Genomic DNA, 15,902 nt, shown 5'->3' on the forward strand with positions numbered 1-15,902 from the left:
TTCCAGCCTCTTCAAATACCACCAGATGCCTTTGGAGGGAGAACATGCAAATCTCTACTTTCCTTGGGATCTTCTTTATCTATTCTCATTCAGTATACTCCCTAGTTACAGAAACATCATTTTTGCCCTCGATTTTGAAAGGATTTTGTGCAGCTTCTCTGTATCCAGGAACGGGAAGGCTGACTGCCACCTCTTTGAAAACATCAATAGCACAAAATGCCTGGGCACCGTTTGAAAAACCCAAGATACTGTAGTTGGGCACTGGTCAAGCCACCAGCATTGGACTTGACTGTGAAATATTTTGTATAAAAGTTTAGCAGCTTAGCTCTAATCATTTGGATCATTTGTTTCCAGAGAAATCTTTTTTTTTTTTAAATTCTCTTTACATTTATTTCCTGGTGGTACACACACCCATTGGGCACACACGTGGAAGTCAGAGACAACTTGTGAATGAATGGTTCTCTCCTTTCTTCCCGTGGGTCCCAGAGGTTGAACGAAGGTCATCAGGCTCAGGAGTCATAAACTGCATCCTTATCTCACAGGCCCTCAGAGAATTCTTTGTAAGACAATGTTTGTCCACTGAGGACAGGGAGACAAGGAGGGATATTTACACTGACACATGTCATGGACTCAACTCTCTTGTCCCTCACAGAACCGTGTTAGGGTGGTCAGCGTCCGTTCCAGCACTTAACACATCGCAGCTGCTGCTCAGCTTTGGCATTGGAGACCAGGACAGAGGCCTTTCTTACCCAATAGACTTTGCTTGTGAGGTCACAGGACTTCAAGGTATGCGAGTCATGCCTTCCTTCATTCAACATTGTTCCATAGGAGTCTCCCAGTGTAACGAATCTTGGCAAAAGGGGAATGGTTTGTGTATTCAGACAGTTAAGTGAGCATGAAGGAACACTCTCAGTGGGCTCCCTAGTTCAGGTCAAAGAAAGAAGGAGAAATTGCAGGAGCTATCGGGCCACAGCTGTGCGAAGCTGTGGGTGCCAGATGCAGAAGGTGCAGGAAGCGTGACTCTCATAAACGCTAAATGAAGCAGAAATAAATGTGTTTCTTTTTTTTTTTTTTTTTTTTTTTTTTTTTTTTTTTTTTACTGTTTTCATTAACACACGTGGATTGTACATTTGGTGGGTTTCCCTCTGATATCTCCATATACAGGCAAATGTGTGTTGCTTGTGGCCAGCTACCCGTTGCCTCCCTTGCTCACCCTCTGCATCCTCCTGCTGCCTCTCACATCCCTGTGAGATGGGAGAGTTTCCTGTCTTGGGGTTAGAGCAGAATGGCCAACACAAAAAGTAGTGGCTGGGTCAGTATTGAGTATCTATTCCCTCAAAGCTGTTCAGAGCTTATAAAATTGATTCAATTTCAAGATAAAGTAAATTGTTCACAGGCTAATAGTGTTATTTGGTGAGTCTCTAATAATTGCTATTCTACATCCACGAAAAAGCATTTTCCATACAATTATTACCTATAAGAGAAAATATCTGACTAATGTTTCCACATCTGGATTATTACACTGAAGACAATCAACTTACTTCCATCTAATTTTCTGCAGATGACGAGGTTTTGATGTTCTTCTTGGCTGAATAACACTTCCACGTGTGTACATGATGTTTTCTTAACTTGGTTATCCATTTATGGGCACCCAGAATGATTCTGCCACTCACGTGGCTATTGTAAATAGCACTCTGATGAACATGGTTATGTGGGGGTCCTCTGCTGTGAACCCACTTTGATTCCTTTATGTACACACGTAGGAAGGGTATAGCTGGTCATATAGTGGTTCTTTTTCTAGTTTTGTGGCTAAACTAATTTATATTCCCACTAATGGTGTTCCCATTCCCCAGTGTCTCTGCCAGTGTTTCTTATTGCTCGTTTCCTTAGCATCAGCTACAGTTCTTCATGTTAATTGTCAATGTGACAAAATCTAGACTCACCTGGAGGTAGGCCTCTGGGCAAAGCTGTGGGAGATCACCTTGACTGAGTTCATGAGGATGGCAAATTCCACCCTGAACCTGTGTCACTGTCCACTCACTGGCTCTGGATTGGATGAATGGAGTCTTCAGGCTGAGAACCAGCATCCTCTGCACTCTGTTCCTGATTGCAGATGCCATGTGACCGCCTGCCACCCTGACTTCCCACAAATGAAGGGCCATGAAGCAGAATAACACACCCCTTCTTGAGTTACTGTGTTCAGGGCATTCTAGCACAGTAGCGGAAAAGTAGCTAAGGTATTGGTCGTTCTGCCTGCAGTGAGATGGAATTTCAGTGCAGCTTTGATGTGCGTTTCTCTGGTGGCTAAAACTGTGCTTGTTGGCTATTGGTACTTCTTCTTTTCAAAGATAACTATTTAGTCTGCTGTCCCATTAAGTGACTGCGGTAGATGGAATGAAAATGGCCTTCATAGACTCATATTTGAATGCTGGGTAAGCAACTGATAGTTGTTTGGGGAAGTGTGACCTTGCTGGAGGAAGTGTATCAGTGGGGGAAAGTTTCAAGCTTTCCAAAGCCATATGTGCTATTCCCAGTGTCCTCACTCTGCCTCCTGCTTGTGGATCAAGATGTGAGCTCTCGGCTGTTCCTGACTTCATGCCCTTGTTCTGCCATCACGTACTCTAACCCTCTGAAACCATAAGCCAAATTACGTGCTTTCTGTTATTAGTTGTCTAGGTTGTAATGTTTGGTCATAGAAATAGAAAAAGAGTTTAGAAACTGACTGAATTACCTTTATGTTTTTTAGTTTTTATGTATCTGGGTATCAATCCTCTGACAGACGGATGGCAGAGACCTTCTCCTGTGCTCTAGGCTGCCCATTCCCTTGTTATTTGTTTGTGTATTCTTATTCACCGTCCATTTATTCTGCTTATTTGCTTGCTGTGTAGAAGCTTTCAAATATCATATGGCTCCACTTCCAAGCTAGGCCACACCTGGATACAGACCCAGAGGAGTGAAGTTCAGCACACAGCAGAGGCAGCTACACACCCATGCTTAGCAGGGTACTATTTAGAACGACCAAGTTACTGAACCACCTGCGAGTGACAATGTAAACATGCCCATGGTCAGTGGATCAATGAAGAAGAACAGCACAGGCAGACACGGGAGGTATTGGAAATCACCGTGTTAGGCAATATAAGAAACCTGGGAAGACAAGGGCTGTATTTTTATACTCTTAGATGTAGAGTCTAAATAAAAATGATGTGGGAGCTCAGAGGGAACTGTAAGGGAGGTGATAACTGATTAGGAGGAGAAGGGGTTGTGATGAGAAGGTCACAGGGGTGGACATGATCAAAAAACATGACAAGCCTGTATGAGAACATTAAGATGAAACCTGTTATCCTGTCCAATTAATGAACGCTAATTAAAATGTTAAAAATAATAAAGTTATAAGATAAATCAACAAATATATAATATTCTTCCTGCAAACATGTCCTTTTCTAGTAAATATAATAAGATCAGATTATGTTCTGTGGTTAATAAGCAGGAAATGCTATTTCCAGCTAAATTTTATAAGTTATATGGTGTGTCTTTTGAAAATTATTATCTTAAATAGGTTTCTGGCTAAGACAGGTATCTTAATCTGAATCCTTGGGGAAGCCAACACCAAGATGGAGTGCATATTGCACAAGAAAAATTTTATTGGGAAAAAAAGTCCATGAAAGAGGAAGTAAGGGAAGGAGTTGGGCTATAGACACCATGGTGCAATGAGTCCTATGGAAAGAGACTTGGAACGGTTACAGCAGGTTATTTAAAACTGCTTGTCTGTAGACAGTGCAGCAAAATCACCAACTAATCTCAGAAGTGTCTCAGCAATCTGTATCCCCCAGGACAGCTGTGTCTTAGCTTCCTTTGTGATGTGACCATTGGCTAGCAGTCAGAAAGGCCACAGTCTCTACACAAACGTGCAGCTGAGTCCCAAGGTGCATAAGCTAGGATGTGCTGATGGGAGCTGTGGGGCTCTGGCTTCAGGCTGTCAGCACAGTGTATTTTCATGACTGTCCCAAGTACACCTATGTTCCAGATCCTGATGTAGAGACACAAAGGGATCTTTTCACCGTGTCACAGAAACCGGAAATGGGTTCCATACTCAGGGTGCCAAGGTGTAAGCTATTTTTCAGTTTGGAAAGAGAAGCATTCTTAAAGTTTATCCTGTATCGAAACTTCCAGACTAGCCTTTAAAATTTGTTCTGTAGCCGGCCCAGCACTCGGGAGGCAGAGGCAGGCGGATCTCTGTGAGTTCGAGACCAGCCTGGTCTACAAGAGCTAGTTCCAGGACAGGTTCCAAAGCCACAGAGAAACCCTGTCTCGAAAAACCAAAAAAAAAAAAAAAAAATTTGTTTTATATTGTTTCACTGTGACTCAATGGAGGTCACAGTGGAGCCTGAGAACTTACAGAATTGCATCTCTATCATAGTCTTAAGAGATACTGATGACCAGGGAAACAAACTAAGAGAAACACCACACTGCTGTTGCCTTTCAATTGCCCCCTTTATCCTGTGTGTGTGTGTGTGTGTGTGTGTGTGTGTGTAATTAGGAGATGGCAAAGGGAGGGAGAGTAAGAAAACATCTTCTTTATCTTTTAATCTCCTCCCAATACCCCAAACACTAAGCCTGAATTGTGTTAGGTACATAATAAATAGATTAAAAATTCAATTTGTTTTACTCTGGGAAAAATTTATAAAATATTCAGCATAGTTAAAATGGGTCTGCATTTCCAGAGGACAAACACTGAAGTCATCTCACATTCCTGCCAGAAGGGATCTCTGTGGAGGAGAAAGAGAACTTGCTCTTATCCATCTCCCTTAGCTCTGTGGCATTTAACATCTCTTCTGTTCCAGCCACATTGCTCACCAAAGCCAGGGAATGTACGAGAGTGGGGGGGGGGGGGAGATTAAGTGGCAGATTCCGTGTGATTCCTCACTTGGAGGTTCTGTGACTTTAAATCTGTTCTCGTTATTTGGATTCGGGCAACAAGCACAAATGGAATGTGCTGGCTGCTAGTTTCCACATCTTACTGTTACTCGGAGCATTCACCACGTTCCAACAGGCTGTTGCGTTTGTTTTGTGTGTGTGTGTGTAGTCAGAGAAGAAGTCAAGAGGCCTCTAGAGACTTCATCTTGACTGCATCCTGGGGAAACAGCCTAGAGTTCAGTCTGTAGCAACCACTAGTAACCATGATAGCATTGAGGGCCGGGTGTTGAGCCAAACACTGTGGGTGTGCATTTTACTTAATGCTCACAAGAGTCCTATAATATTGATGTTTTTTTAAAGTTGTATTTCATTAATAGAAGGACTCAACAAGAGCAGCGAAATAGCATGGCTGATTTATGTGACTGTATTTGAATAATGAATTGAGAGTTGGCCTGTTTGACTATGGTATCTTTATTGTCAAAACCTGTCTTGAAAACTGTAGGCACAAAGGTGCCAAGTTGTGTAGCTGAGTTGTACAACCGACCTGCTACGTGCAGCAAAGAATCAAAGGAAACCAAAAGAAGGCAAGTGGTTCTCCTAATGTTGTTCAGAGGTCATAATGGAACCCAGGCTGCAATGTGTGTTCATGAGCATGAGAGTGCAGTTGCCGTCAGAGTCCAGAAGGAGGCATGACAGGCAATTGTGAGCTGCCCAACATAGGAGCTGGGATCCCAACTTGGGTCCTTTGCAAGATCAGTCTAGGCTCTTAACTACTGAGGCATCTTTCCAGGCCCAATGTTATTTCACTTAAACATCTTTATTATATTTTCTTTCTTCTTTTTGATTACAGAAGAGTTTCCTCTAGCCGTTCCCTCTCTCAACTCAGCAATGGCTGTTTGGGTCCTACTCCTGCTTCCTACTGACATTATTCCTCTTGGACACCAGGTTTGATCCTGCCCTAAAACTAAGGTAAAGTTCAGTAGATCTTTCTTTCCTATCTTACTGTTAAGACAGAAGTGCTGTGGAAATCTTGATGGTTAGTCATTCGTTTTCACTGTAATCCTAGAGGATTGTACCAGGATTTCTATCACACGACCAATCAAATATCAATGTGAGTGAGACATTGGCTACAAATGGACATACAGTAGTTATGTCGGCTAATTTTTATGTCAACTTGACACAGGCTAGAGTTCTTTGCAATTGGACTGTGAGCAAGCCTGGGGGGGGGATTTTCTTGATTAATGATTGATGTGGTTGAGCTCATCCCAAGATTATGCTGCCAATCATGGGCGGGTTGTACTAAATGGTATAAGAAACCAGGCTGAGCAAACAAGGGGAAGCAAACCAGCAAGCAGCATTCCTCCACAGACTCCACATCAATTCTTGACTCTAGGTTCCTCTCATGTTTGAATTCCTGCCCTTACTTCTCTCAGTGATGGACTATGTGATATAAGAGCTATAAACTGAAATAAAAGCTTTCTTTCCCAAAGTTAGTTTTGGTCACGGTAATTTATCACAATAGAATCCCTAACTAAGACAGTAGTCTTGGATGTACCTGGATCAAATGTGAACAAATAGGTCCAGTGAGTTTTACTGTCACATTTCTTGAAAGCAAAGAAACGATTGATGTGATTGCAGTGTCATAGCCCGTTGCAAACATTGCATCATTCCTTGTACAGTATTCTGTGTATTAGGATGCTGTTCCTATTCTGGGTTACTAAATAAGGTACCATAGTTATTATGATACAGATATCCAGTGACTTCTTGAGTATTTTGGTCAATACATATAAAATGAATTTCATGTCAGATTTATGGTTTTCTAAAAACTTGTGAAAGCCCAAAAATGAGCCTATTTCCATCTTGTCTGAAGGTCAGAAAGTTCGAGGTTGCTAAAAATTGTTGACCACAACCCAATATCTTCCTTTTTCAATACCAACTCCAGTCTGGCTGCCCATATAATCTTGGATGTTGACAATGCACTGGAGCATGCTGGACCCACCAGTGGCTACAACTCTTAATGAGAACTGATTATCCATCTCCTAGAAGCTTTCAATTGCCAGTAGCTCTTCAGCTAGGGGTGGGACTTCATGACCACCTCCTCTATCCATGATAGAGTTTTGTCTGACTTGAGCTTGCACAGGTCTTGTGTGTGATATCACAGCTGTTGTGAGCTCACATATGCAGTTGCCCTGTTGTGTCTGGAGACACTCTTCCCATGGTGTCATCCAGCCTCTGTTGCTTAAAGTCTTTCCTCCTCATCTTCCCTAGTAATTCCTGAGTCTTGGGAGGAGGTATGGTAATATATTTATTTGGGCAGAGAACACGTTACAACACATGTGTGGAAGTCAAAGGACAACCTTCAGTGTACTTTTCACTTTATGGTTGACATGAAGTTTTTGGCTATCAAACTCGGGTCATCAGTCTTGTTGGCAAGTGCCTTTACATGTTTAGCCATCTGCTAGCCGTTCTTCTTATTCTGTAGTCATAATTATAGGTTAATCACATAGTCATTGCACTTTTTACTCGCAATTATGGCTTCTGAAACAATTTTGTAAGCTCTTTTAAGAACTTACCTTGAGCTCTTTCTTGTCGCCCACGTGGGTGCTGTCCATGGTGCTGACTCCCTGCCTTGGTGATGAAACTCATTGGCTTCAGGTTGTAACTAACCCATAGTAACTAAGAATCGCACATTCAGATATGAGATGAGATAAGGAAAAGGGTCACAGAGACTGACATCCAAATCAAATAAAAACATATTGTCTATCCAATCCTGCAGAGGGCCAACCATTGATTCACAAAACACTGGTCTCTTCATGAAGAGACCTTAGGCTTTGGTTCTGAGACTAGGTTTTAGATGACAGTTGATATTCACTTCCCAGTCATCCATAAACCAAACAAACTAGGAAACTAAATGTTTTCTGTCTGTCATGGAACACAAGGCAATACAAGAAAGAAACACAGTTTTGAGTTAAACCACAGATAAACTGTCTATAGATAAGTTTTTAAGTGAAACAAGCTTTAAAGAAGATTCAAGGAAAAAGTTTAATAGATTATAATTTATTTTACATGGGCATTTCTGTATATGTCTGAAAAGAGGGTAAGACCTCTAATTATTCTGTTATGCTTTCTGCTGTTTTCAACTTTATCTTATTACTAATTATCTATAAAATGCTAATTAGTAATGAAGTTGAAATCTCTTTTTACACTAATTGGTCACAGGGCATACTATCACAAAAAACTGACCTGATGATTCTTCTGCTATCTGATTCTAATTCTATTATATATCTTTTGCATCCAATTCTGTTTGCCATGTCTTAGATAATATTCTTATTTACTTTTTGAAAAAAGTGGTATTTAGCTCATGTTAAATAGTAGTGAAATATGGAAAGCTTCTTTTCCTTTTACATTTCAAAAGGATTTATTTTTGTGTTTGTGAGTGCAGTGCCCATCAAGGCCAAAAGAAGTCATTGAATCTTCTGGAGCTGGAGTTACAGTCATTTGTGAGCCCAAATGGGTGCTGGAAACTGAACTCAGTCCCTTTACAAGAGTAGTATGTGACCTTAAGAGCTAAAACATCTTCCCCACCTCTCCTTTATTTTATTTTTTATTTTATTTTTTTTTGGTTTTTCGAGACAGGGTTTCCCTGTAGTTACTAGAGCCTGTCCTGGAACTAGCTCTTGTAGACCAGGCTGGCCTCGAACTCAGAGATCCGCCTGCCTCTGCCTCCCGAGTGCTGGGATTAAAGGCGTGCGCCACCACCGCCCGGCTCTCTCCTTTATTTTAATACTTCAATTTAAAGTTAAATTAGAAATTAAGCCCTAATTGTATGTGGTGTGTGTGTGTGTGTGTGTGTGTGTGTGTGTGTGTGTGTGTGTGTTGCATGTCCTTATATTCTATATTCTGGATTATTCTTCATTGTCTCATATCAATCAGAGTAATCAAAATAAGTAAAACCTTATTAAACTTGGGGATATTTTACTGACATTTTGTATTATTGATATACTTGGGATGAATATAGCCCTGAATATTGGCATGAGATGGATAATGAAGAAGGAGCCAGCATGGCAAGTTGGTTTCTGCTCTCATGCCCATACGCCAACAGGGTGGGGAGTGGGTGATCTAGGCCTGGCAGCTCACAGGAAACATACTTGGTACCGCTGTTCTCATCAGACACTTGGCTGGGAGCCTTTGGATGTCACTTGCTTTCCTCCTACTGAAAGATGTCAGCTGAGGAGAGCCTGTTCTTAATAATGGGAAGAAAGAGGCAACAGAGGAGAAGGGATGCCTCTGAAAATGCCTCCATGCTACTTCAGGCTCTTTCCCTGCAGGGGCTTCAAGGCTTGCAATCATCTAGCCAGGCTGATGTCATTCAGGGGACCCGCACCCCATGCTAACTCCACTTGCAAAGGAGCATTAACTGAAAAAATGACAGAATTTTCATGGACTTTGAATAAATGTAGACCAATTCACTCCATCCCCTGTTTACTTTATTCTTTGGTTTTGTTTGAGGACTGGTATGATTTTATAGCCAAACTGAAATGCATGTGCATGTGTGTGTCTGTGCATATACCTACAGGTGAATGTTCATGTGTATGCATGTGCATGTCTGTGAATCTATGTGTCCATGTTTGCATGCTTCTGTATGTGCATGCCTTAGTGTGTGTGTGTGTTTGTGTGTGCATACTTCATTGTGTCTTTGTGTACATGTATCTATAGGTAAATGCTCATGTATGTGATTTTGCATGTCTGTATCTTTGTGTGTATGTTTGCATGCCTTTGTATGTGTGCATGCCCCTGTGTGTGCATATGTGTCTACATACTTCTGTGTGTGCTTGTGCATGCATGTGTACTTGCCTTTTTGTATATGCATTCATGTGTGTGTGGGTGGATAAACTCAGGGAACTTTATCCAAAGAAGGCAAGGCCAGGGCAATCATTGCTGGATATTTATAAAGCTGGGACTTTAAGAAGTGCTCCGTTCAACTCCTAACATATCTGTGCAGCCCATTCCCATTTATAAGGTCCTTTCTCTTTGCTCTCTATACTAGATAAAGTTACTAAAGGGGGGAGGACTAATTACCTCCCATCTTAAAACAAGATAGCAAATAAGTGAGAAAGCACTTCTTGCCTGGGTGTCCAGGCTATTTGGCAGTACAGTCAGCAGAGTGGACTCTTACCTGTAAGCAGAGTGCTCAACCCCTACTCCCAGATTCTCCGAATGATACTGTCTGTTTGCTTTTATCTTGACTTTGTATTTTGAATGCACCAAATAGCTGTGGCATCTGGCTTATCTTGGAGTGAAAAGAAAATGTTCCCATGAAGTTGTGCTAACAATGCTGCTGGCATTCAGCTTGTCATCCCAGATGATCTCCTTTGAATTGCAGAGTTAGTCTGGGAGGAAAACAGGCACGGCTGAGTTCTGGTGACACGGAGTTTCGTGTCCATGCTCGTGCATTCCTCATGTAGAAGAACGGTCTTGTTAGCATGGTCCACACACATGGAGCCTCGAGAAGTCTCTTCAGACCTTTTCCATTTATTAATTTTTGGGTGCAGGTATGATTCTGTGTGCATTGGCATACGTGAGTGTGGGCACACATGTGCCACAGCTCGTGTGGAAGTCAGAGGACAACCCTGATGCCCAACTTCTCCCATTTGTTGTTCACTGTTGCCTTGCTCCAGGGGCTTCTCCCGTCTTCTCCCCATTGCCCAGTAGAGGCACTCTGGGAACACAGGCTGTTCCAATACATTTGCTTTGATGTGGGTTTTGGGTCTGCACACAGGTCAAGAGGTTGAGTAGCAAAGTCTTGATCCACTGAAGCATTTCCCCAGCCTCCTCAGACCTTCTTTGGTAATGTCGTTTATCTTCATTGATTCTGACTTTCACTCTGTATATTTTTTTCAGAATATTCCTCCATATTCTACACTGTCAGGTTCCCAGCCCTTGGTGTTGGGTACATCAGGCTTGACAGGTGTCAACATGTGGTTGCTAATTTGTGAAGAGAGGTGGTTAAACCCATTTGGCAGATATCAAAACTGAGGCTTACTAAGTAGATATTGGAATGTCACCACTGTGGACCTTCTGCTTATCATGAGGCCTCCACACTAAAGTTGGCTTCAGGCAAAAAGATATTATCTATACTTCTTTATTTCTCCTGTATCATCTGTAGAGGTGTGCCTGTAGTACGTTCTCTTCAGGGATTCAGGGATTCAGCGTTTTCCTCAACAGCTGCTGAGGCAGTCAGAGTGTGTCTGAAATTCCACCATTGGCTAAACATTCCTAGTCATCTCCTCCATTGTTTCCAAGTAAATTCTTAAAAGGAAGAGCATGATAGGAAGAATATTTTACACTCTGTGTGTGTGTGTGTGTGTGTGGTATTTGTGTCTGTATGCGTGTTTCAATATTAGCGACTCGATACGTTCCACAGTACAAATTTTACCAGCATCGTATCCTTTGCTTTATTCTTCAGAAGAAAATTCCCTGTAATGCATAATGTAATCAGGAGAGAAAATTACTTATGTAGATGGAATAATTGATTAGCTACATAGATAGAAGTGATGTGTTTGGGGACCATGAAGGTTAAAACAGAATTTTGCTTGTTTATTTAGTACCAAAACAAATAACAACAACAATAAAAATCTCTCAGCTTTTCTACAGCACTCCTTTGCCTCAGGCAAGATATTTTCAAGGTGTCTTAACAAGATGGCTTTTATATATATATTAATGTGAAGCAACTATAGGGAGCACTACAGTTCTAATGGGAGGACAGATGGATTTGCCCTTTCCCCTGAGCTGGCACCTCCCTGCTCCTCCACAGCACCCAAGTGATGGGGAAGCTTTGTTAGCCAATTATCTTTAAGAGGTGGGACCAAGTTAGGGTATGGTTTTCTGGGACCCAGAGAAAAATGGCTCTCCACCCAAGTGCCCTCTCTCTGTGGTTCCCTCACAACACAGCTGAGCTTGGACTTCTCATTCCTGTTTCGTGAGTTTTCCCATTATAATAAATAAAAATATAATTATTTTATCTTTTAGCTATCCTGGTTGTTTCCAGAATCGAGTTAACTTCTACACCCAAGAACCTGGATCATCTGCGTGCTCCTTTCTAGCTGTGCTAGGATGAATTCAGGGCTGCAGAATTCAGCCCTACTAAACAGGAACAGACAGAAAGGACACATTTCTAATGAAGCCCAAGTTGCAGAAGCACTGAGCCCTGGCACTGAAGCCCAGAGCAATTATTTCTGCAAACCATTCCACCCACACCTTCCTTTGGGCAGGTCTCAGTCAGTGTTGGGGGAAATGAGTCAGAAACAAACCTCCGACTTTTCCAGGATCTGTCATTGTTCTCTTCACTCCCTTTTGGACATAATCTGCTCACATTTCCTTAGAGGCCTGCAGGGCTCACTGCATTCTGTACATTTTGACCATCTTTGGCATGTACAAACAGCTCTGTCGTTCCTTCTGGAAATGAACACATGACAATGCTCATGGTGTAGAAGGATTGGGCTGTGCTTCAGGTAGAAGGCATTTTTGACCTTTGGAGGCTCTCAGGGAAGACAGTATGGCGATGGAAAGAGCCTGCAGCTAGGAGTCTGGGCACTGGGTTCTGTGTAGTCACTTATGGCTACATAAATTCTCTTCATAGATCATTAATACCACAGCCTGTCAAGAGGTTTCTTATCCTGAGAGCTCCGCTCACATCTGTAAGTAGTAATAGTTAATTGTATATTAACAGTATATTCTAAAGGAGGTAAAAGATTCCATCCTCTAGCGTAGTTCCTTAAACTCAGGAAGTAAATAGCTCAAGAGCTTTAGGAAGTCCCTGAAACTGGCCAGATTCACTAGACCATCACCCCTCAAGTGTATATGAGCAACAAGGACATCAAAGAGACACTTTCAGACAAACTGAGCCACCTACTGAGTCAGTTATCAGCTGAGCTGCCCAGAGGAGGTTCGGGCTGCGTGAGTGGCCTGGAGAGGACACTTTCTAACCTGTCAGATGCCTGCAGGCTGTGCAGTGTGCTCCAGATTTCCAGTTTTCACGAGCTGATACCCGTGTGTGTGTGTGTGGTGGGGGGGGGGGAGGCTTTGTGATGCAGCAGTCTCTGACTCATTTCTGCTCCTATAAGTAACCCCTCATTCATATTCTTATGAGTAACTCCAATAAATCATGGTTCACCAAGTTGGAGTTTGGGCTATTGTTCTTTATCTGGGGTGGGTAGACGTTTTCTCACATATTCCCAGAAACAGTGTCACATGGCCAAAAAATAGAGAGATGGCCCCATGCAGGGTCTTTGTTGAAAAACAGACAAACAAAAATGGCAGGTGGTGTTTTATTCCCTGATTACTCAGCCACAAAGAAAGGAGTAGAAGGACCTGTGCTCAGGTTTGTATCATATATTTTTGTATTGTGGCAGCACACCCTCCATTTTTATCTGTTGGCTGCAGGCAACTTTGAAAGATCCCAAGGTATACTGCTAGCTCTTACTACGCTGAGTGTTCAGTGTTATTATTATGGAGTGTGTATCGGGGGCGGGGGAGTTCTTAGTTCCTAACACAGGCCAAATCCCTTCCTCTGCCACCAAGAGCAATTGTTCAATCTTTGGAACTAGGCTGTATGATCTCCGGTTCCACTTGGAAATGCCAGTGTTGCTTTGAAAGAATCCCCTAGATCTCCATCTTTGGGTGAGTAGGCCAATTCAGGCTAATCCCTCTGCACATGGTAAACTTGACACTGAGATTCTTGAAGGTGAGTGAGGGCCTCAAAAAGCAAGAGATGGAGGGCAGCTTCTAGAAGGACAGAACGCATGATGACCGAACCAAAGGTGCAGCCAGAGGAAGGGAGTGGAAGTCAGAGCTCAAGATGGCATTGGTATTGGCATTATGAATTCAAGGACAGCCCGGGCTGTTTAACACAAAACAAAACCAAGGAAGTGTGGTGTGTGTGTGTGTGGTGTGTGTGTGTGTGTGTGTGTGTGTGTGCGTGTAAACTTGGTTTTGTCTCATACAGAAGTTGAAATTGTGAAAGAAATGTTGCCTGGGAGAAAGAGGATTCTCGGCTTGAGTTCTTAGAAAGGATGCAGTCTGCCGATGCCTGCGCTTACAAACTTGCCCAATCAGGTGGGCGGGGACTGCAGGGAGGAAATGACTTGGAAGGAGGAGAGCAACGGTGCAGTGGAGTCCAAACTTCTTAAAGGTCCCGAGTGATCTGGCTGCTCTGCAGTTGGCTGACTAAGCCCAGAGGGGGTGCAGACAATAGCTGTGGGGGGGAAGCACAGCTGCCCTGCTCCCCTGCTGCTCCTCACAGCCACACCTGGATGTGGGCCTTCTGGAATGTCATTGGAAAGCTTCTGGTCTCTCCGTGGGGTCTCCCAGGAGTTGCAGCCTAGGAGAGAGCTGGGTCCATTCTGTATGGAAAGAATCTCTGCCTTAGGATCTCTGGCATTCAATGACTAATTTCCTCCTCAGTTATTAAGCCATGTTCAATATAGGTTAAAATACTATTTTAACATCTAAGTACTCAGAAAGAGTGCTGAGCAGAATATTTTCAGAGGTTTTTTTTTCTAATAAAGGTTGGCATTGTGATTTGTCCGTGGATTGTTACTGCTTCCCCCACCAAATTGAAAAAAAAAAAATAGCAACAACAAAAAAACAACTCTAAGGCTATTGAGAAGTCCGTGTTATGTGAATTGATTTATAATAGACCAAACCACACACAATAAACCAGTAATTGAATCTATCACATCCTGAGTATCCGTTTTCACTCTGCCTCCCGGCTGGGCATATAATGTTGCCTTAAAGTTTTAAATGAATGATAAAATGCTTAAAGTGGCCTAATATAATAACCGGGCGGTAACAGGAACAGGCTCACCTCTTCAGCACCTGCTATTCTCTGTGGGGGAAAGAATGCTCTTTTGTGATTAATGATATTTGGGGTCAATATCACAGCTATCATCAGGCAATTTCTTTTAAACATAGAAGTTACTCTCTACTCCCCGAATCCCAGAAATCTGGGCCTTGTAGTTGCTGCTCTGTCCTTCATAGTATGTATGAATCTAACCCGGCTCTCACTCTCTGAGCCTTGGTTTTTTCTTTAAAACATTGAGCTAAGAGATGAAATGAATTTTCAGTCAGTATAAGCCAAGTTGATAAAAATCATCTATACTATAATATGGCTCAGTCATTACACTACTGTGTGTGCCCCAAGGACTCTCAATGCGCATCTCACTGAGATGCTTGAACATCTATGTTTATAGCAGATCTCAGCCACCACAGTGGTCCAGTTTTGGAAGCAGCCCGGGCGCCCATCAGCAGATGAGTGGGTCAGGAGAAGGCAGGCTGCATGCATAGTGGCGTCCCAGTCAGCCACAGTGAAGAGCAGAACTGTATTGTTTTCAGGAATAATGAAAGGTACCGGGAGTCATCACATACACAGTATAAACCATACACAGAAGGGCAAATGCCATGTTTTCTCTCATATCTGAATCCTTGATTTTAGGTAAATAAATACAAACACACACACACACACACACACACACACACACACACATATATGTGTGTGATCTGTGGTGGTTCCAATAGCAATGGTCCCTATAGACTCATGTGTTTGAGTGTTTGGCCCATAGGGAGTGGCACTATTAGGAGGTGTGGCCTTGTTGGAGGAATGTATCACTGTGGGCCAGGCTTTGAGGTCTCAGAGGCTCAAGCTCAGGCTCAGTGGTTCATAGCTCCTTTCCCACTGCCTGTGGATCCAGATGTAGAACTCTCAGCTCCTTCTCCAGCACCATGTCTGCCTGCATGCTGCCATGCGTCCTGCCATGACAGTAATGGACTAAACCTCTGAAACTGTAGGCTAGCCCTAATCAATGTTTATAAGACTTGCCATGGCCATGGTTGTGGCATCTCTCCACAGCAGGAAAACCCTGAGTAAGACCTGATCTAATATGAAAGTAGAAGTGAGGCTGACTGGGGTGTGAGCCAGACTAGGGAGGAGA

Source organism: Arvicola amphibius, chromosome 4, assembly GCF_903992535.2.
Source record: "Arvicola amphibius chromosome 4, mArvAmp1.2, whole genome shotgun sequence".
Taxonomy (NCBI): domain Eukaryota; kingdom Metazoa; phylum Chordata; class Mammalia; order Rodentia; family Cricetidae; genus Arvicola; species Arvicola amphibius.